Genomic DNA, 23,693 nt, shown 5'->3' on the forward strand with positions numbered 1-23,693 from the left:
GTATTCTTGGTTCTTCTAATTTTGCTTGGCATCAGTTCATATAAATCTTCCTAGGCCTTTCTAACATCAACTTTTTCATCATTTTTAAAAGAACAATAATAATCTATTATCTTCATATACCACAACTTATTCAGCCATCTCTCAATTAATGGAATCTACTTATCTTCTAATTTTTTTGCTTCCACAAAAAGAGCTGCTACAAACATTTTTGCACACGTGGGTCCTTTTTCCTCCTTTATGATTTCTTTGGGACATAGGCCACCAGTATTGGCACTACTGAGTCAAAAGTTATGCACAATTTTATACATCTTGGGCATAGTTCCAAATTTGAGCTTAAAATCTTTTAACAAGATTAGTTCAAAAATGAGTAAGCAGATTCTCTGATTGCTCCCCAATTCCAGAGACCAGGTAAATTCAGAACAGTTTCATTCCCTATTTTCTACTCCTACAGCTTTGTGATCTCCATAGAACATTATCTTTCCTCAAAAGAATTTAACTTGAAAATTTTATTTGAGTTTTGTGATTGGAACATTATTTCCTAAAATCCATGTCACATATGCTAAGATTCCCTCCCCCCCAAAGGCAATGAAATTGTCTTTTGGAATTTTTTGGACTGAGGAACTGAGGCTCAAACTGGCGATATGATGTTCTTGGTCACTTTTAAAGAAGCTCAGACCACAAAGACTTAGGGATATCTCAAGTTTGGCATGTGTTTCTGGTCAAGGATAGCATCCTGACAAATATAGAAGCAGGAAATTCTATCCAAATGTATCATATTGTATCCTTTTTGAAAATCCTTTTCATGCTATTGTTAATTAAACTTCTTTTTTGTTCAATGTTAATTGGTCTCAATTCATATTCAAATAATTCAAAAAATTCAAACCAAGATATCGGGAATCTTCATAGAGGAAAGATTATTTCTTCCTTTTAAAATTTGCATATAGCATGTAGAAGATATCTGGGACACTCCTGGATTGCTTCAGTCTGTTAGAGATATGACAGGATTTAATTGGACTCAAGTAGTGGATACGGGCATCTTTCAATCTCAGTGCAAAATTTCTAGCAAAATGATTCTATGGCACAGTGATAATTTCCATTTATAGTGTGACTTAACAATAACACTTAACAAACATTATTTCCTTACAAGAAGTCATAGAAATATTCTTTTTGCCTCAGTTTCCTCAATTGTAAAATTGATATAACAATTACTATAAAATAGGGCTGTTGGAAAGAGAAAATAGAATAATATTTGTAAAATCCTTAGCACACTGCCTGGCACAAGTAGGCACCATATAAATCCTAACTACAATGCTGCTGCTATTGCTGCACACTTTGTACATTTTAACTGGCTATCCTCCATGCCTCAAATTCCTTATAACTTCCTCATATCTACCTCCAAGCTTCCCTGATTTTGTTTGTCTCAATTAAAATCCCACCTCTTGTAAGAGCCCTTTCCCAGTCCTCCTAAATTAATATTCTCAGAGAATATTTCCAATTTATCTTGTATATATTTTCTTTATACATATTCATTTCAATGTTATCTCCTTTAGAATGTGGGCTCCTAGCGGTGGGCCCAATACATAGGAGGTGTTTAATAAATACTTCTTGATTTTATGAAACATTTTATCTTGATATAGTCATCAATTCAACAAATTTACTTTTGATTTTAAGGTGCATTATTTTCAGTAACTTTTTCTTTTAAACAATTTCCTAAGACAATTAAAAAGATTTATAAAATATTTTTATAGACATTAAAAAAGAAATAGGTATGTTAATCCCAAGAAATTTTCTGTCAGTAGACCAGACATTCAAAGTATATATCGTCATCTTCATTCTTTAACCCACTGAATTTTATTTAGGAAAATGGGGCAGGGGGCTCTAAAGTCTATAAGCTCTAGCTTCACTTTTTTTTCCTTCCTGTGTGTTTTTATAAGGGTTGAGTTAACGTGGTTTTATATTTTTAAATAAAGTTTTCTTTTTCTTTTTAAAACATTACTTTATTTTCCCAAATATATGCAAAGATAGTTTGCAATATTGTTTCAATGTTGCAAAGCCCTATGTTCCAATTTTTATCTTCCTCTCTTTCCCCACCACACCCCTTCCCAAGATAGCATGTGCAATTTTTCTAAACATATTTCTTTTTTTTAAAATAGTCTTTTATTTACAAGTTATACGTATGGGTAATTTTACAGCATTGACAATTGCCAACCTTTTGTTCCAATTTTTCCCCTCCTTCCCCCCATCCCCTCCCCTAGGTGGCAGGATGACCAGTAGATATTAAATATATTAAAGTATAAATTAGATATACAATAAATATACATGATCAAACTGTTATTTTGCTGCACAAAAAGAATTGGACTCTGAAAAATTGTACAATTAGCCTGTGAAGGAAATCCAAAATGATGGCAGGCAAAAATATAGGGATTGGGAATTCAATGTAATGGTTCTTAGTCATCTCCCAGAGTTCTTTTGCTGGGTGTAGCTGGTTCAGTTCATTATTGCTCCATTGGAACTGGTTTGGTTCATCTCATTGCTGAGGATGGCCAGGTTCATCAGAATTGGTCATCTTGTTGTTGAAGTACATAATGATCTCCTGGTCCTGCTCATTTCAATCAGCATCAGTTCATGTAGGTCTCTCCAGGCCTTTCTGAAATCATCATGCTGGTCATTTCTTACACAACAATAATATTCCATAATATTCATATACCACAATTTATTCAGCCATTCTCCAATTGATGGGCATCTACTTGTTTCCAGTTTCTGGCCACTACAAAGAGGGCTGCCACAAACATTTGTGCACATGCAGATCCCTTTCCCTTCTTTATGTCTCTTTGGGATATAAGCCTAATAGTAACATGCTGGATCAAAGGGTATGCACAGTTTGATAACTTTTTGAGCATAGTTCCAAATTGCTCTCCAGAGTGGTTGGATGTATTCACAACTCCACCAACAATGTATTAGTGTTCCTGTTTTCCCACATCCTCTCCAACATTCCGCATTATCTTTTCCTGTCACTCTAGCCAATCTGACAGTTGTATAGTGGTATCTCAGAGTTGTTTTAGTTTGCATTTCTCTGATTAATAATGACTTGAAGCATCTTTTCACATGGCTAGAAATAGTTTCAATTTCTTTATCTGAGAATTGTTTATTCATATCCTTTGACCATTTGTCAATTGGAGAATGGCTTGATTTCTTAAAAATTAGAGTCAATTCTCTATATATTTTGGAAATGAGGCCTTTATCAGAACCTTTGACTGTAAAAATATTTTCCCAGTTTATTGCTTCCCTTCTAATCTTGTCTGCATTAGTTTTGTTTATACAAAAGCTTTTCAGTTTGATATAATCAAAATTTTCTATTTTGTGATTAATAATAATCTCTAGATCTTTTCTGGTCATGAATTCCTTTCTTTTTCACAGGTCTGAGAGGTAAACTATCCTGTGTTCCTCTAAACATAGTTCTATATTTGTCATGCTGGATGAGAAAAATCAGATCAAAAGGAAAAAAAACCCACAAGAAGAAAAAAAAAACAAGCAAGCAAACAACAACAACAATGAAAATACTATGCTTTAATCCATATTCAATTTCCACAGTTTTCTCTCTGGAAGTGCATGGCATTTCTATGATAAGTCTATTGCCTTGAATCACTTTAATGTTGAAAAGAGCCAAGTTCATCACAGTTGATTATTACATAAGCTTGTTATTATATATTCTATTCTCTTGATTCTGCTAACTTCTTTTAACATCAATTCATGTTAAATCTTTCCAGGCTTTTCTGAAATCTGGCTGCTCATCATTTCTTGCAGAACAATAATAGTCCATTACCTTCATCTACCATAACTTATTCAACCATTCTCCAAGTGATGGGCCAACCATTCAATTTGCAGTTTCTTGCCACTACAAAAAAGGCTCTATAAACATTTTTGTTTTTTGCACATGTGGGTCCTTTTATCTTTTTTATGATCTCTTTGGGATATAGACCCAGTAGAGACACTACTGGATCAGAGAGTATGCACAATTTAATAGCCCTTTGGACATAGTTCCAAATTACTTTGCACAGACATTTTATAATTCCACTAACAATGCATTAGTATTCTAGTTTTCCCACATTTCCTCCAACATTTATTCTTATTTTTTCTTGTCATTTTAGCCAATCTGAGAGGTGTGATGTGGTAACTTGGAGTTGTCTTAATTTGCATTTCTCTAATTAATAGCGATTTGAAATATTTTTTCATATGACTAGAAATGTTTTTAATTTCTGCATCTCAAAATTATCCATTCTTATCTCTTGACCATTTATCAATTAGGGAATGGCTTGTATTCTTATAAATTTGATCCAATTCTCTCTATAGTTTGAAAATGAGGCCTTTATCAGAAACACAGGCTATAAAAGTTAAGGTTTTATTTTTATTAAACAATTTCTTTGTTATGATATGAACTCAGCCAGATATGAACTCAGGAATTTATGACTCCAGAACCAAGCACTCTATCCATTGTATCATCTTGCTGCCCATGTTAGCCTACCATACATTCTAGAATCTTTATTCAAATGAAGAAGGAACTCATATTTAGCAGATTGCAAGCTCAACAGAAGTCAACAATGTGGTAAGGCAGTAAAGATTGCCAATGCAATCTTATTATTATATGCACTGGCCAGATTATATCTGGTTCAGTTCTGGTGCCATATTTTAAAGATGTCATAATAAGCTAGACAGCAATCAATGTATTCCAAAAAGTGAGCTAATATAATCTGATTATCTTCAATGAGGATGACAATAGGTATTAAATTTAGATAGTATAAGGATCTATAGCTACCTTGGAAGTTACACAGATTTACTTCTTTAAACTTCAAATATTCTATGTATGATTTATTAGGGTTGTTGAGTCAAACTGGCCAATGAAGGTAGTAATAAGATTGCATTGGCTGCCTTTACTGCCTTACCACAATGTTGACTTCTGTTGAGCTTAGAAATCTAATTTAAGAGTCTAAAAGAAGGTTAAACTTTTCAAATCATTGGATTATTTTACAAACATAGCATCTAACTTATTATGCTATTGTCTCCTTTCCTACCAGTGGCAGCTGTCCGGGGCAATGGTTGCAGCATAGGCCCTCAGATCAGAAGGACCTGAATTCTTTTGTAGTCACAGATACTTTCTAGCTATGTAACTCTGGACAAGTTATTTTTCCTCAGTTTGACTCAATTTTCCCAACTCTAAAATGAGGATAATGATAGCTACTCTAAGAGTAGCTTTATGGGACTAAAATGAAATAATATTTATTAAAAAAATTTAACAAAGTGCTTGGGACATGATAGGTGCAATATAAATGCTTATTCCTCCTGCTCACTTTAATTTTATGGCATAAAATCAGCTTTTGAGGACTGAATTTTTAGTTGTCATATTTTTTTCTTAATCCTGCATTGTTCAACTTGCTGAAAAAAATTATCTGATTCATTTTTTTTTTAGGTCTGCCAATTCATTTTTTCCTACTTCTTAGTCATCTGTTTTGATCAGTAGTTGGTCAGCTAAGTGGAATGGTGGATAGAAGATTCGGTCTGAGATCAGGAAGACTCATCTTAGTGAGTTAAAATCTGGCCTCAGATAATTACTAGTATAAGAGCTTGGGTAAATCATTTAACCTTGTTTGCCTCAGTTTCCTCATTTGTAACATGAGCTGGGGAAGGAAAATGGCAAACCACTCTAATTATCTTTGCTATGAAGACCCCAAACAAAATCATGAAAAATCAGACACGACAGAAAAAAGGCCTGAGCAACCAATAGTTAACAAGTAAGCCCAAGCTGACATTTGGAATAAAGAATTGCTATTTGGAAATTTTTTGTCCTTTCTAATTAGTCACAGCTCAAGAGTGGACTTGAACCCCATTGAAGGATAATTTGCCAGGAACATTAAAATGAATGACAAAGTGGATCTGTTTGTGCTTGACTTCACAAACGTAGGGACTTTTTTGACTTTTGCTTTTAAAGACATGACTCACTCTATCTTCCAGCCAACTAATCTACTTATCATTCCTCACACACAACACTGCATCTCTTACCTCTGGTTCTTTGTAAAAACTGCCTTGTATAGCTAGAAAGCCTTCTCTGATCATCTTTGTATCTTTGAATCCCTACTTTCTTTACAAACTCAGCCCATACATCACATATGTCTCTCCTTAATGTCTCCCATCAAATAACTTGTATTCATTTTATAGTTTGTATTTACTGATACCTACACATGTTGATAACATTTAAGCTCATTGAGGTAAGGGACTTTTTTCATTTTTGTCTTTTTATTCCTCAGTTCCAAGTGCTATGTCTATCACATAAAAGACATTTAATAAATTTAATTGATTGATTGATTCATTCTACCATTTCCATTATATTATTTCTATTCATTTGGAGACTTTAATGGAAAATTAAAAAAATTCAGGGTATAGGCACATTGGAGGAGAAAAACAAAAGGAATATAGTTTTCCTAAGCTCTCAAGAAGTTGGTTGGGGGGAAAAGAGAAAAAGGTAAAAAATCTATCAGGCTTCTATACTTGTAGGTTTCAGGACTCCAACTGTGTTAGGAGAAGAAATCTTGGTGGTCCAGTGGCTGTCAGTGGTGGTCACTTTTGTTGCATTTTTTGCTTTTATCATAGCTGACTTTTATGTGGTCCTTTACAATTTACAAAGAGCTTTACGCATATCATTACCTGTTTAATGAAATGCAGGTCCATTAAAAAAAAAAAACAGTCACAGTGTTGCAAAATCTTGAGTGGGAAGATATCTCAGAGGCCATTTAGTTCTATCATACTTTATCAAGAATCCCTTCTGTAACATACTTGACCAGTGGTAATTTAGAATATGCTTAAAGACCTCTAAATGAACAGGAATTCTGCTAAGCAACTATTTTGACTAACAGTTAATTGTTTGACTTAAAACTACTGTAATGGTTGAATAAATTATAAATGTAGGCAGAGCTACAGACATAAAATGTTTAATCTGACTAAGAAAAAATACAGTAAAAGTACAGAAGATTTTATCATGTAAACCTGCTTGAGGACATAGAAAGTGGAAGACATTTTCTAGGCTTGTAAGTATTCTCAGATAAAATCATATTTCTATGGAAAAAAGCTTCCTTATCAAGTTAGTCTTATTACAGTAACTTTCTCATTATATCTCTCCCTGTCCAAATATCTCATATTCTATTGTAAGATTAATCTTTTGCAAAAACCTTTAATGAATTCTGATTGCAGAATAAAAATCCAACTCCTAAACATTTCATCCAAAGTCACCATCACTATGTTCCAAATCTATTGTTCTAGTGTGGTACTTTCTCCTACTTCATGATGGAATCCTTTGCTTTGATATACTTGCTATCTTCAAATGGATTTTGTACATTTAAAAACAAAACAAAACAAAACAAAACACCTTTCTCCTTGTTGAGAGCTTTTCAGTTCTGAGTGTAATATTTTAGAAAGGATCTTGATAAGACAAAGTACATCTCAAGAAGAGTGACTGTGATGGTGAAGATAATAGAAATGAAGACAAATAAGATTTGTTTGAAAAAGCTTCTATTCCATAGGAGAAATCCACTTAGGAGAGATATGATAACCATCAAAATTTTTGAAAGGCTTTAATGTAGAAGAGTTATGTTTGTCTTGCTTGGCTTCAGGACTAGAATGACGAACAAAGGATATAAGCCATAGAGAGAAAGAAACTTACTTCCTAACAGAGCAGTTAAAAAATTGAAAGGTTGGCATTCAGGAGAGAATTAATTTCTTTACCAGAGGTTTTCCTTTAGGATCTAAAAGATCAATTTCTATAGGGATATTGAATGAGGGAAACTTTTTAGGATCAGGTTTGCTGCAGCTTCCTTCCAATTCTGAGGTTCTTTGAATCTCATTTTGATTTACTTCTAAAGTTCAGCTCAGGTCCTATCAAAGGCCTTTTCCCCTCACCCCCATTTCCTTCCTGAAACAGTCCTGAGTTAGAAGTGTTTTCCTCTTCCTTACTACTTTACTACCCAGTGGAAATAAAATGACAAAAGTGAAATAGTCCTTTACTTTTAAATAGTTTATATTCTAATAAGGAAGACATGATTAGCACATAGATATATGCAGAATAAACGCACAAATGAATACAAGGTAGTTTTAGGAAAAGTGCTTTGACTCTTGGATACTGGGATCAGGAAAACTTTTAAGCAGAAAATAGCTCTTAAATTGAGTCTTGAAAGAAATAACACACCAGGAATGCTGAGAGAAAGAAAGAAAGATGGGGACCATTTAAGGACAAGTGACAGGCAAATGCAAAGATAAGGAGATGAGAAATGGATTGTTATATATTTAGAATGATGAATCCATTCAAAGGTCTCAATTTATCTTAATATAATATATTAGTGTACACATAATAAATGATTGAATATATTTTGATTTCTCATATGGATGTGACATTAAATACTGCATCTACATGAAAAATTGGTTTTAGTAGGAGGAAAAATATGATCTATCACATTTGTATTCTTTCATTTTGGTTATCAACTACTTGTTTTAGAGATAATGACTATTCACCAGAATTCAACTCTAATGTTTCTTCCCCTAATCAATTTAGGTAGTCATAAAATTCTGATATCTTCAGAAAATGACACAGATACATCATGGGTCAGGAAAATAGTTGCACACACAGATACATCGTTATCTGAATATTTGTTTGGTTAGATCTGTAATTTCATCAGTGTAGATATTTTTTTTCCTTAAGAATACAAACCCTTTAAACCTTTCTAAATTGTGACACTATAATCTTTTATTCCCTTGTAAATCTTGTATAGTGGATCCTTCATTTTTCTTATCTTCATAATGATTTAAAAGCGTTTCCTGGATTCAATAACAGTTCTCTGTCACCAACACTACAATGTCACTTTCCTAGATAAACTTGGGAAATTCCAGTTATTTAGTTCTTCTGTCTAGTTTCAGAGCTGATAAATATTGCTGAAGAAGGTCAAGAAATTGCATGGATTTTCATCCCTTTAAAAATGTATGCTACATAAACATTATAGGACACATTAGACAATGATTATCACAATTATTTCTTTGTATTTTTGGTTTCTATAAACTTTTGTGTCTGAAGGCCTCATAATCTACAAGTTCTAAACTGAACATAGTATCTTTTCCCTATATCCTATTTCCCTTTTTGACTTCTTTATTTCTGTCAGTAATATCTTTATTTAACTAGTGCAATGTTTACACCACTTTTTCAAAAAAAAAAGAAAAAAAAAGAAGTTAGTATGTTTTAATTGTTATTGAGGCTCCTCTGAACTCTGGTGTCATCCTGCTTTTCTAGGCTTATTTTGAAACCTTACTTTAGTGTATTCTTCTTTCCAGGACAAGTTGAGTACTCACCGTTCTCTGAAAAAATGTGATAGTTTTGTGCCTTTCCTCATATTGTACCCTGTGCTTAGAATGTTTTCTCCTCCATATTTTTGCTTCCGAAAGTCTATCCATTTGTCAACATTTAGCTCAAATGCTTCCATTTAGATTATTTTGATCTCAGGAGTTAATGAGATTTTCCTTCCTCAGAACTCAGTTGGCACTTGCTCAAACCTCTTACACACTTACAATTTCTTATCTTGTAGTTACATGCATATATGTTTACATTGCCCTTTCCTGTCAGAAACTTCAAGAGGCAAAGGCTATCTCAAATATACATGTTAGATTGTCCTAAATATCTAACATTGTACATCCAAAGGATTAATTTTCCTTCATATTTAATTAGATTGATTTGAAGATTCAATTTAAGCTAATGTCTTCAGACACGATATCTCACATGTCCAAATAGCATTCATGCCAGGTCAAGGGATAGACCTGGGACCCAAAGATTTAACAATGTGTGGTATTTAAGCAGGAAGAAATTTTCTAAGGATTTTTCTGGAACATCATGAAAACTAATTACTTAAATGTGGGAAGAAAAGCACCAACTCAATGAATAATTATTATGTTCAGCATGAATTTTATGGTAGTCTATTTTGAAGTAAAATTTTTTTTCTAACATTTTTAGATTCAATTTTTTTGTTTTTAAGTTAGACATCTGTTTGTTGAATTGTTATAGATATAAGGAATAAACATCGAATTTGAACTTGACATAAAATTTTTTAATCATTTTATTGCATATTCATAACATAAACCATACTTGGAGACTGAATTTTTCTATTTTTATTTTTCTTCCTTTACCTCCCTTTATTTTTCCTTTGTTTCCATACTTTACATCAATTTTCTGCATTTTTTCATACATTTTCCATTCCCCTTTTGACTGACTATTTGCTTCATACTAACATCCCTCCCTTGACCTGCCCCAGTTCCTAGCAATATGGCTCAGAGTTCATTACCTCCCCAGAGATTAAAAGATATTGGACTCCATAGAGATATTCTGAAAAACAAAACCCCCAAAATCTTTTTACTGTCCTGTTTTTCTTTGTTAATGGAAGATTTCTAGAGAAAATGTAAATGGGATCTATGATGGTACATAGAGAGAATAACTATAGTGTAAAAAACAGAAAAGCTTCAATAGGTTCCTTGAAAAACAAGGAACTATTAAATTGAGAATTAGGAGAACAGGTTTCTAATCTTAGCTCTGCCACTAACTTGTTTATGGGACCCAAGAAAATAATTTCCCTTTTCTGGACCTTAATTTCTTGATCTGGGAAGTGAGAAGTTTGAATGAAATGATTTCAGTGGTTCCTTCCAATCAATCAATAATTTAAAGGTTTTTCTCTATAAGTTTTTTATGAAACTATTTACTTTGAAATAAATAAGGATGGATATATAAAATAATATACATTTTTTCATTAACATTTTTTGAGTCTCCATAAGAATTTTTGCCCATTCATTCCTGTTATTATTATTTTTAATGTTGAAGATAACTGGTCAATGAGCATAGTAGTTATGAATATGCATGAAATGCTCAAATGATACAATTCTCACATAAATCTTGGAGTAGTCCCAGACATTTTAAAAATACATTTTATTGTGTGTTTTGTTTATAAAGTACTGTCATTTCTGGATATATTGTATTCTCTTCCCCATTCCTAGTCTTTTAGTAAAGTGGAGCTCTGGTCTTTTAAGTAAAATAACTTATATAATTATTTTTCCTAACAATCCATTTGATATTCTGTCAGAGTAGACCTCATCTCTCTGTTCAGGCACAGGATCTATGCTTTACCAGCCATTCTTTAAGACCATTATTTTTTATTCTCTTACAATGAATTTTCCTTTAACTTGCATCACTGTAATTACTGTGCTCATTTGTTTTTTCTTCTTATACAATTAGAAGTTTACATCTAGATTGTACAGTTAGATGGACTTTGCTAGATTCTACTTCACTAGAATTATTTTATTAAGTTCTTCACTAAGATTGTCATAAGGAGTGATCTGCTAACATTCCAGTCTTTACCTGTTATTGTGCCATTAGCATGAGTCTCTCTTTCTCATTAGCATGAGTGTTATAAATATAAATAGAAATAGAAAAAAATGATAGGGAAGTAAAAAGTCTAGTTATACAACTTGGATTTGTAGGATTTGAGAGTATTCACTTTGTTATTCTCTAAAGTCTGGAAAGGCTTATGTCCCAGCCTTCTTCCCTTCCCTTTACTCTGTACCCACTATTAAGTCAAGTCAACAAGCATTTTTCGTTGTTTTTGTTATTGTTATTCAGTCTTATCTGACTCTTTGTGACCTCATTTGAGTTTTCTTGGCAAAGTACTAAAGTGTTTTACTATTTCTTTCTCTACTTCATTTTACAGATGAGGAAACTGAAACTTAAGTGACTTGTATAAGGTCAAAGCCAGTAAATATCTAAGACTGGATTTGTCTTCCTGACTCCAGTTTCCTCTATCCATTGCATCAAAAAGCATTTAGTAAGTGCTTACTGGGAATATGTTGTTTGCTTTGTTGTTGTTGCTATTTGCTTTTTGTTCTGGAAGAGGAGCGTGAAACATTGGGAAGGTGATGTCCCGATTATGAGTGAATTGAATTTAAGTGAAGCTGGGCTGTGCAAAGTCACAGCCTCAATATAGATCAGAACAATTGGAGACAGCCCTGGATGCATTGGGAGAACTTGGCCTTTTTAAGCTAAAGTCTTTTCCTGGTCTCTTTTTGTCTAAGGCAATGCCTATTCAGTAATTAAGACTGAGTAAGCAATGAGCATATAATGGCTTCTTTTACTTAGCTAAAAAATTAATCTGGGAGGGAAAGACCCTTGGGGTTTTAGGCCCATACAGAAACAATTGATATTTACACTAACTTTGATCTATCAGTCAAATGGTTGGCCAATTAATAAAAGCTAGAGTAATTTGTGTTTAAAGACATGGTGCTCAAAAAGGAAATCTAGTCTGTGAATCTCAAGAAATATTGCAAAATTGCAGTCATCCAAATTTATATTTCTTTGGGCAAAATAGGCAAGAGTAGGATTTCCTGGTAGAACAGTGAATATATATTTACTTATTTATTTTTATTATATTACATATTACATATTTAATATTTTTATTATATTATATATTTATATGAAATGTATGCTACATTTATTATAATTTATTGTATATATAATATGATTCATTATTAAGTTACACATTTATACATTATGATATGTATAATTTATTTTATTTTATTTTTTTAAAAAAATTTTTATTTAATAATTACTTTATATTGACACTCGTTTCTGTTCCGATTTTTTTTCCCCTCCCTCCCTCCACCCCCTCCCCTAGATGGCAAGCAGTCCTTTATATGTTGGATATGATGCAGTATATCCTAGATACAATATATGTTTGCAGAACCGAACAGTTCTCTTGTTGCATAGGGAGAATTGGATTCAGAAGGTATAAATAACCCGGGAAGAAAAACAAAAATGCAGATAGTTCACATTCGTTTCCCAGTGTTCTTTCTTTGGGTGTAGCTGCTTTTGTCCGTCATTTATCAATTGAAACTCAGGTCTCTTTATCAAAGAAATCCACTTCCAATGATATGTATAATTTATATATATATATAAGAATTTTTTTGTGGCATAGTAGAAAAAGTCTATCATTATTTAAACAAATCCCTATTTTTTGACAAATGACTCAACTCTTCAAATCAAATCAGTTAAATCCAATAGCTAATTATGTGCTTATCTGACACTGTGCTACATAGTAGGAGTTGGAGGTCGAGGAGTAGAATACAAAATTTGTATGTTCTTCCCTCATGAAGCTTCTAGTCTAGACAGAGAATATGGTACAGACATATACAGTGATAATATAAGGATATATGATGAGTGTCAAGTGAGTTCAAAAGAAGGAAATGCTATGACACCCTAGGGACATCAAAGAAATCTCCAAAATAAGATTGAGGTAGTGATACCTAGTTCAAAATAAACCTGTGGTAAATTCACAATAATCATTTTTTTTTTTTGGCAAAAGGTAGATTTATTTAGGGGAAGAGGTTATAGACAGATGAAGAGATATAATAGACAGCAGTAATGGTAAATATAAAATAGAGTTGGAAGAACATAGTTAGACTAATCAAAAATTAGCCAGAGTAAAGAGAAAGATGCCATTAGAGGGAAAGATGCCATTATGAGGAGGGAGAAAAATAACCTCATAGTGGGTTTAATCCTGAAAAGGACTTAGCAAATCTTCATCACAAGCAGATTCTTTGTAGAGGAAATAAAGTCTTTGGGTTTCCCAGGTGCAAAGGTGTGAAATGCACCTGGCAGACAAGGTCTCAGACCTGACTGAAGATATGCAAATCAATATAGTTTGAGAATGCTAACTTATGATAATAAGACAGTTTGGTAAAGTTAAGTTCCTCTCAAGGCTGTCTCAAAGATTGTTGTGAAAGTCTTCAAAGTTGCTAACTAGATTGGAGACAGGATGATGAATTAACAATAGACTGCCTATACATTATTTTATATGCACAGTATTTGAGCTTCTTCCTAATGGAAGAGAGTAAGTCACATCAACACAAGCTGTACTTGAGGTAAGTCTCATAGGATGTGTAGACTTAATAAAAATGTGAAAGGAAGGATATTCTCTGAATGGGGGGAATAATGTAAGCAAAAGCATAAAAGCAGAAGGTTTTTTTTTGATAGGAAATGGTGAGTACACCCTCTAGTTGGCTTGGAGAATAAAGAACGTGGAGAGTATGAGAAGGCTTTGCAGAAGAACAAACAAAAGTAGAAACATCCTCAGATTCTTCAAATCCCCATTGAATATTAATCTTTTCACTTGCCTACCTCTTTTAAGCAGCAAGATAGCTGAGCTTGGAATCAGGAAAACCTGAGTTGAAATGTAACTTCAAACATTAACTGTGTGACATTTGGCAAAGTGCTCAACCTCTGTTTACCTCAGTTTTTTCATCTCTAAAATGGGGATAATAATAACACCTATCTTGGATAGGTTGTTGGGGAGATCAAATGAGATAATATTTGTAAAATATTTAGTGTAGCACCTGGCAAAAAATAGATGTTATATAAAAGTTAATTATTATTAGGATCATTTTTCTCTTTCTCCCTAGTTCTTGCTCTTTAAAACTCTTTCCCCAGTGTGTTCAGATGAGTGCATTTTTACCCTCCATAGCACAGATCCCTAAACCTTGCCCTTTGCATGTTTTCCTTTAACACAGGCTGAATGTTTTTATTTGACACTATAAACCATTCTCTGTGAGAGGTTAACTAGGGTCACAGGGACAGGATTTCAAGTTTCTACACAAGTGTAAGTTAACACTTTGTGAAGCTGAAGTCAGCCCAGCTCAGTCATGATTGTATTTGTTCTGAGACCTCTCTGGGGGCAACTTCTGCGGTCTGGCTTTGTTTTTTCCTGCCAAAAGGAGGTAATTAAGTAGGAATGTTTGGTGTAAAAAGAATTGAGGGCAGAACAATTAAAAGTCATTCTGACTTCAGCCTTTGAACACCATGCCTTGGAAACTACTTATTCCTCCAAAGATATTGGGAAGAAAATACTTAAATTCTGAATACTATAAAATTAGTATAGGAATGTGAATTATTATTATCATTTAGCCTGATCTAAACTCAAGCTGATGATAATATACTGAATTTATCCTTCTGCTGTTAACCACTGTTATAAAATCTTTGTGGTATATGAGGCGGTAGTGCTGATCATATAGATAATATGTCCACTGGAATTCAGCAGATCAGATTTGAAATCCCAGCTTTGCCATATTGACATATGATCTGAAGCAAGTTACTTTCTTCATCTTTGAAAGAAGAGCCAGCTCTAGCATTGTGTGATTCAATTAAGCAATGAGGAAAGTGGGGAAGAAATGGTGATTGAAATCAATAAATGTGTTGTGGGGAAATGAATACCTATCTGTACTCATGAGTGGCAGGTCATCCACAGTATAGACAAAGAGAGTGCATACCATTTATTCATCCACTGCTTACACTTATATTTTGCTTTTAAGCTATGTGATTAGTTTTGTGGCCCAGTGTTTAAGGTATAGATGTATGTATTTGTAGATGGATAGCATTCACATAGTTTTTGTATATATTTTACATAAGAGAGATAATTTGTTGTTCTTCAGTAGTTTCTAACTCTACTGACCCCATTTGGGATTTTTCTTGGCAAAGGTACTAGAGTAGTTTTTTGCTATTTCTTTCTCCAGTCATGCACCCTAGACTGTTGCTAGTTGTTCTGACTTTTGTCCTCTCACTGGACTTTGATGACTCAGGAAGAAAGAAGAAGGTTGGATACTTCATGCAACTCTCTCACTTAAATTCAATTCATGCACAAGTGAAGATGTCACCTGTGATATTATTGATGCTTTTCAAAAATGAAGAACAAACTACTGATCAGGAAACAGAAAAACAAGTCTAAGTGACTTGGCTAGGATCACGCATTTAGTGTCTGAGGCTAATTTGAATTTAGGAAGATAAGACTTCTTGACTCCAGACACACACTGTGCTATCTAGCTGCCTGAGAGAGCCATGATAGTGTAGTTAATACAATGTGGGATTGGGAATAAAAACATCTATGCATCCCTTTAAAAACATTTACTAGCATAGCCTGTTTGCTCCCCTATAAAAGGAGATAATATTTTGTAGCTTACCTCCTATGAGGATCAAATGACTTACTGTATGTGAAATAGGTCTTACAGAGCCTTAAAATTGGCCAGGATCTTTTGATGTATTCCTTTAATCTAACGACCAGGGAAGTTGATGCCTGTGGATATTTTGAGTTAAGAAGTCTTGAACTGTACTAGAGAAGGCAAATTAAATATAAGTCTGAAACCTATTGACAAACTGGAGGATGTCATTACTTATACAAAAAAACAAACTCTCACAACAACCAGAATACATCGATTCACTGGTGAAGTGGGGGTTGTGAGGTCTAATTCATGGTATTTTAGACCTATTTCTCCATTATTACTTCCATTTATTTATATTCTGCTTTCATCTTTATCCCCCTTTAGAAAGGAATCTCTTAATGGAAGACATTTAATGATCTCTTTATGCATTACCTCCTATGAAAAGCTTTTTCCAATTTCCCTAGTTGCTAATGATCTCTCTTTCTCTCTGAAGAGAAAGTTTCTTCATCTGGATTAAATGATCTCTAAGGTGTTTATTTATGCTACATCATCTCTGAAGTCTTTTCCAGTTCCCAGCCTATGATTTTATGTTTTTTTTATTTGATATGGTAGACCTAATAAATGGAAATGGTAACACATAATCTAAAAATAATATTTATCTAGTTTTGGAATGCCTTACTTTAAGAAACAAAATACAAGGCAATGTCTTACATACTAAAAGGTAGCTAGATTTCCTGAGTATACACTATAATAATAATAATAGCTTCTTTCCAGGTCATCTTCTACCTTCCTGCTTAAGTGATATTCCTAAAATACAAGCCCGACCAAGTCTTTTGTTTAAAAAAATTCCAATATTTCTTTGTTGCCGTCAGGATAAAATATAAAATCTGTTTTGCTTTCAAAGTCTCTCATAGTTTGGCTTCAGCCTGTATTTCCAGATTTATTATGTGTTTTTCCTTTTCATGCACTCTGTGTTCTATTCAAACTGTCCTACTGGCTATTCTTCACAAGACAATTCATTTTCCCTTTCCATGCTTGGAATACACCCCCTCTTCTCTTGTCTGTTAGAATTTCTAGCTTTCTTCAGCATTCTGTTCAATTGCACTTCTTACATGCAACATTTCCTGTTCTCCCTTTTAATGTCTACTTCCAATTACTTTGCTTTAATTTGCAGATTTTTTCCATTTACTTAAATATTATGTCATAGGTTAGTAAAAATAGAATGTCAGCTTCTTGAGGAGAGAATGACTTTGTTTTAATCTTTGCATCTCTGGTGCCTAGCATAGTGTATAACAAATAGGTTCTAGTGCAGTCATCTTTCAGTTGTTTATGACTTTCATGACTTCATTTGGGGTTTTTTTTGGTAAAGATACTGCATTGATTTGCTATTTACTTCTCCAGCTCATTTTATGGATGAAGAAACTAGGGCAAACAGGGTTTAGTGACTTGTCCAGGATCACACAGTAAGAGTCTGAGACCAGGTTTGAACTCAGGAAGAGGAATACATAGTGAGCACTCAAATGCAATTTCAAATGTATTTGATTGACACTAGTACTTCAAGATTATGAGGCACCATTATCAGATTTGATCTTTGAAACAATGCTGTTAAGTAGACTAATCAATGAAGTCTGACCAGTTAGAGTCCTCTGAGAGTTTTCATTTGACTTCATTTCAGAAGAATTTTTTAAACAAATAAAGCAAATGTTAAATTTGGAGAGAAACATTTATAACAGTATAATTTGTGTTTAAGGTTCTTGGGTCTGAACAATCTGATTGTTTTCACAGTGGTTAAGGGAGGGAAGAGAAAGATTTGGTTACAACTTGAAATTAAAAAGATGAATATCAAAGAAAGAGGCCAAATATATGGAAGGTGTCATTACTTTTATCAAAAACAAACATGCACACCAATCAGAATACATTGATTCACTTGTGAAATAGGGGTTGTGAGGTTTAATTCATGATATTTCCGACCTGTTTCTCCATTATCAATTCTTCTATTTCTTTCTATTCTGCTTTCATCTTTATCCCCCTTTAGAAAGGAATCTCATAATGGAAGACATTTAATGATCTCTTTATGCACTACTTCCTATAAAAAAGCTTTTCCCAGTTTCCCTAATTGCTAATGATCTCTCTGACGATTATCTTATATTTACTTATCTAGTTCCATATTGTATCATTCAGTAGAATGTGAACACTTTGAGAATAAAGGATTTCTTCTTTTTACCCTTAATAACACTATATCTTTCTCCTCTCTCCCAATTATACATCTCTGCTTCTCTCTCATAATTTTCATAGGTAGCATGTTAGTTGAAATTTACTTTGTGCCTTTCCATTGCCCTTTGGGTATTCTCCAGATACTGTAGTATTACAAGACTCATAGCTAAGCAGAATCATCAGAGCAAAGAGAATTTTATTTTAAGGGAAAGTGGGGAATCATTAAAAGCTCTGTACAGTTTTTCAAAGAAGATGAAGTTCTGTGTCCAGCATATTGCCTATACATGACACCTTCTCAAGATATATTTATTGTTGGACCAGTTTTATGCCCTGTTATCTATTTACATATTAGCCTAGAGAGTAACCATATTTATCTCCTTTGTCTCACTATTATTATATTGGAACCTCTAATAATCCTACATTGAGAGGTACAAATCTCCAGTTCCTAGCCACAGATACATATTCAAATAGACAAAATATCTAAATAATCATTCATATCTGAAGAACCATACTTCTCTTAGAAACAATTAGATGACACAGTGGATTGAGTACTGGGCTTAGATTCAGGAACATCTGAATTCCATTGAGCCTCAAACATATATTAACCATTTGACCCTGAGCAAGTAATTTTTCCTGTCTGTCTTAGTGTCTGCCATTGCAATATAAGGGTATTAATAGCCTGTCCCTTCCAGGGTTGTTGGAATATCAAATGAGATTATATTTGTAAAGCATTTTGCATAGTGCGTAGCATATAATTTCTTTATCCTTCTTTTTTTCCTTGAAAATTTAAATGACATTTGCCAGAAAGTGGTTCTTAGTCTATTTAGCTTATTTTTACTTAGTACTCCCATGGCCAAAAGCTGCACATGAGCTTTAAGGTGAGAGAATGAGAATGTATATGAGTGTACTTTTATGCTAGTTTGGAGCAGTAGTGCTTCTATACCCTTTCTTGGGCATGGAAAATTAATAGATAACTTTACAAGAATTATGTTCTGAAATGTCATTTTTATGAAGATAGTGGAAAGAAGTGAAATTCATATACAGTTTTGAAACATTAATTTAAAAAAATCTTCAAATTACTTTCATGTCACTCATTGTATGAATATGGATTAGAAGTGGAAGAATCTTAACAACCTTGTTTGGCTGAGCCCTACTTAAAAAATAAAGATGAAACAAGGCAGATCTGAGGAATTGGATTTCAAGAAGAATATCAAAACATAATCTCTGGATATTTTATAAATTTATTTTATGTTAAAAGATTGTTGATATATGGGAGAAGAGATACAATTGAAAATTTTCAAATCATGACAAAATAAAAAAATACAAATTAATATCAGTGATATTTACTAGCTGTGTAACCAGGAGAAAGCTTCTTAATTTCTCTGGCCCTCAATTTTATCATCTGTAAAATAGGGATAATGATAAAAGTAATATAAAGTTGTTCTAAGGATCAAGTGAGATAATTTATGTTCAGTACATTTTAATTCTCACCATGTTGGTTATTATTTACTTGAATTTTAAATATATTTTCAATTTAATTTAATCATTCTTGATGTAGTTTCACTATGCCGTTACTCTGTTGATGACTCTTCCCATTTAATTCCTTAATTATTTATTTTACCGCTATTAAACTGGTGATCTATTTGAAAGAGAATTGGATTTTGGGAGCATTGCAATAAATTTTTTGAAGCAGCATAATTATGAATTATGGGCCCAAAATTATGGAAATATCATTCATTATTTATTAAGACCAATGAATTCAAGGCAAAATTTATAATTTGAAGGAGAGCTTAATCTTTTTCTGCCTCACCTCAGAAGATAATTTAGGAGAAATGTAAGGAAGTTAAAAAGTGGTAAGTTCAGGCTCAAGGTAAGGCAGAGGTTCTTAACCTAAGGACCATTAAAATGTTTTGATAACTTTATTTCAATTTAAGTGATTTTCTTTGTAACCATATATTTTTGAAATTTTATTTTTGTAACAATATATTTTATTTTAAACTTTTAAAAACATTGTTCTGAGAAGGAGTATATAAGATTTCACCTCAAAGCTGGATGATGATTTATTGGGTATATAAAGGGGATTTTTGTTTAGGTATGGGTTGGACAAAACGGCTTTTTGTGGCATTTACTAACTTGGAAATTTATCTACCAACTACTATTATCTTCTATTTTATCTACTAACTTGGAAATTTATCATTGATGTGTAAGGATCCAACACAAGTAGAGCCAGTATTCAAGGAAAGAACTGGGGAAATGGTTTGTTGTTCTCATGAACAAGCTGAAGATTTAGAGGGCAGGAATTCAGCCAGGTGATGAAAAATGATCAGATCTCAGAGATCAAGGAAGGCAAAAAAAAAAACCTATTCTATAGGTTATTATAAGTATCACAGCAGCAAATAAAAGACCCAAGTGAGATTCTTTGCTTTTTATTTTCTTTCTTTTTCATAGCATATGTGAGTAAAAAGTATTTTCAAAATCTATCTAAGATGACTTTACAAATGTGAAAAAAAGGTTTGGGAAGCTATAGCTAGAATCTTGGCAATCTTCATTGATATACTTATGTAACAAAATTGGTCTAAGGAAGTTCATTTTTTTAGTAAATTATACTGGCAAAAGTTGTTTTGTTTTCTGATCCTTACAGGCTTTGTCTGTTTTATGTCTCAGCAGATGCACTAAACCAGGCTGGGGCAACCAATAAGCCTTAAGCTCAAAAGTGAGTTAGGGAGAAGTCTACTCTAAATATGTGAAAGTTTCCCTTGGAGAAAAATGTAGATGAAAACAATTTTTTTCAATAGCCATGAAGGTGGCTGAAACAGGTATTGTGGAGTCCGTAGAGGTATCTCAGACATTGAAGATGCCAAAATCATTCACTGCATTCTAAACCATTGCCACTAGACTCTGATGCCTCTGGAAGAGAGAGTAAAGTTGATGATTTTGTGCAACTCTTCCTCATTTAAAACCAATTCACACACAAGTCAAGACATCACCCTGATTTTGGTCTTCTTCATAAACAAAGAAGGAATAACAGCCAATATCTAAGGAAAAGGGAAAATTAATTAATTTGGACAAATGGTCTAAAAGCATCATACTTCTAGAAATGTCTTTGTGGTTTTTATAAAAAGAAATCTCACTTTGAGAGCCAGAAGATCTGGCCTGGGTTCTAGTCCTCATGAACCCTTTATGCATTAGCTATGGGGTCTTATAGAATGTAGTGAAAAAGACTTTGGTGGGACATGAATTTAAATCTTGCCTCTGCTGTTTAAGTATCCTGGTAATTTTAGATATTCACTTACATTCTCTGAGCCACAATCTCCTTATCTATAAAATGAGAGGATTGAAATAGGTGATTAAAAAGAAAATCCCTTCTATTTCTAAGATAATAAAATTCTATATTTACTTGTATAGTTGATTTAAAAAGTTTTCATCTGTGGCTTAGAAAAACGGTATGTGCATATGTAAACACATTTCTCCCTTTAAATTATAGCTAAAATAAAAGAAACAAGATTAGAAAAAAAGCCAGTTTCCAAATTTTTTATTTCCTTGGCAGTGATATGTCATATATAAAATCAAATTTCATGTACAGGAATCTTGACTGCACAAAGTTTTTGGAATATTATCAGAAACCTTTGAAAACTAATGGATTATTTAATGGAAAATAACTGGGAATTTACAGGAAGTAGTTGCTGAAAGGAAGCCACTATTTAATACTGAAGTAGCACTTTGGAGTGAGTTTATGCTTGGTGATTACAGAATTTATTGAGTTCTTATAAATGGATACTTCTTACTACTTAGAAGAGGAGGGGCAAAATCTTGGCTCCATCCAACACTTGGTTTTAGTCAAATAGAATAGACCTTGGAAAAGGGAGTACTGATGGGTCATCTTAATAGATTGAAGCTAAAAGCTAGATTTAGAGCTAGAATGAACCTTAGAAGCATCTCATTTTACATATGAGGAAACAGAATAGTTAAATTACTTGCCTAGGGTTATGCAGATAAAAATGTTTAAAACTGGATATGAATTTAAGTCTTTCTGACTCAAAGCCCAGGCTTCTAGTCACTTCACTACCCAACTAACAAGCTAGGTAGTCAGTAACTTTATATTCTTAATAGGGAAAGATTTTGTGGTGAGCATCCCAACCCCCAAATATTCACTAAATCTAGAGTGAAGAGGTACTATTTTCCTCTAATTTAAAAAATGGAAACTAGGAGCAGTCTAGAAAGTCTAGCAAGAAAGAAAATTATTATACCTGATCTGACCAAAAAGGAAACAATGAGAAAGACATCTATAAGCATTTAAGAATTTTTTTCCTCTCTGCCTTCCACCACTTTACTCTCTTCTCTGGTAGTGGTATTATGAGGGTTGCAGGAGAACAAGCATTTATTAAGTTCCTACTATGTGCCAGGCACTGTCCTAAGAACTTTGTAAATATTTCTATTTTGTTCCTCTTCCCTCGTGGAAAAAGCAGCAAGCCACAGGTTTCTTTGCCTTCTCTTTATTGGTTGCTTCCTTTGAAGTGGTAGCACCTAAATGAGCTCATGCTGATGTCCTACTGTCCCATCTGGGTTTTCAAAACGTATTTGGTTGTAATCTAATACCATTTTGTTGCAGGAATGTGTCTTTGTCTCTGTATTTAGGGATTATTGTGAAGAAGTATGTTTTCAAGTTGTTGAAATAATTTTTAATCAATGTGCAGGTTTGTGCTGACCTAGAAAATTTACTGAAATGTACTTGTCAATCCTCACTGAATATCAAATTCTCACGCTATAAAAATTGAATGTTTTTGTTCATGGAGATTCAACCTATCACAGGTCCACAAAAAATGCATTATATGCCTGCCTTCCTGTGACAGCTATTTTAAGGGGCAGTGAAGTGATGCAGTGGATAGAATGCTGAGTTTGGAGCCAAAAAGAAACATAGCCATACTAAGTTCAAATCTGGCTTCAGACACTTACGAGTTGTGTGACCCTGGGCAAGCATTTGCCTCAGTTTCCTTATCTGTAATATGAGGTGGACTTCAAATGGGATTACAAAGAATTGGACAGGGTTGAAAAATGATTGAGCAACAGCTGTTTTAAAGTGTTTGAAAGGCTGCCTTGTGGAAGAGAAGTTAAATGTGTTTTGCTTGATCACAGAAGGAAGAATTTATACCAATGGGTAGTTCTGTTGCTGGGAGTGGGAACTGGGTGACCCTTGTAGAAGGGACTTATGCTTCAGGTAGGCAGGTATCTTATTGTCCCTTATTGTCAATGACTGAGATTCATTGATTTTTTGATATTTTTTAAAATGAAATGCCCACACACAGCAAGAAACAGTCATACAATTGAAAGTTATTTCTTAAATCCAATCATGAGACTATTATTTTCCCCCAGATCTCTATTTGTTTGGCTTTAGTAAACTCGTATAGGTGTAGTTGCTGTTTCTTTCTTTC

The sequence above is a fragment of the Antechinus flavipes genome, chromosome 4, assembly GCF_016432865.1.
Source record: "Antechinus flavipes isolate AdamAnt ecotype Samford, QLD, Australia chromosome 4, AdamAnt_v2, whole genome shotgun sequence".
NCBI classification, from domain to species: Eukaryota; Metazoa; Chordata; class Mammalia; order Dasyuromorphia; family Dasyuridae; genus Antechinus; species Antechinus flavipes.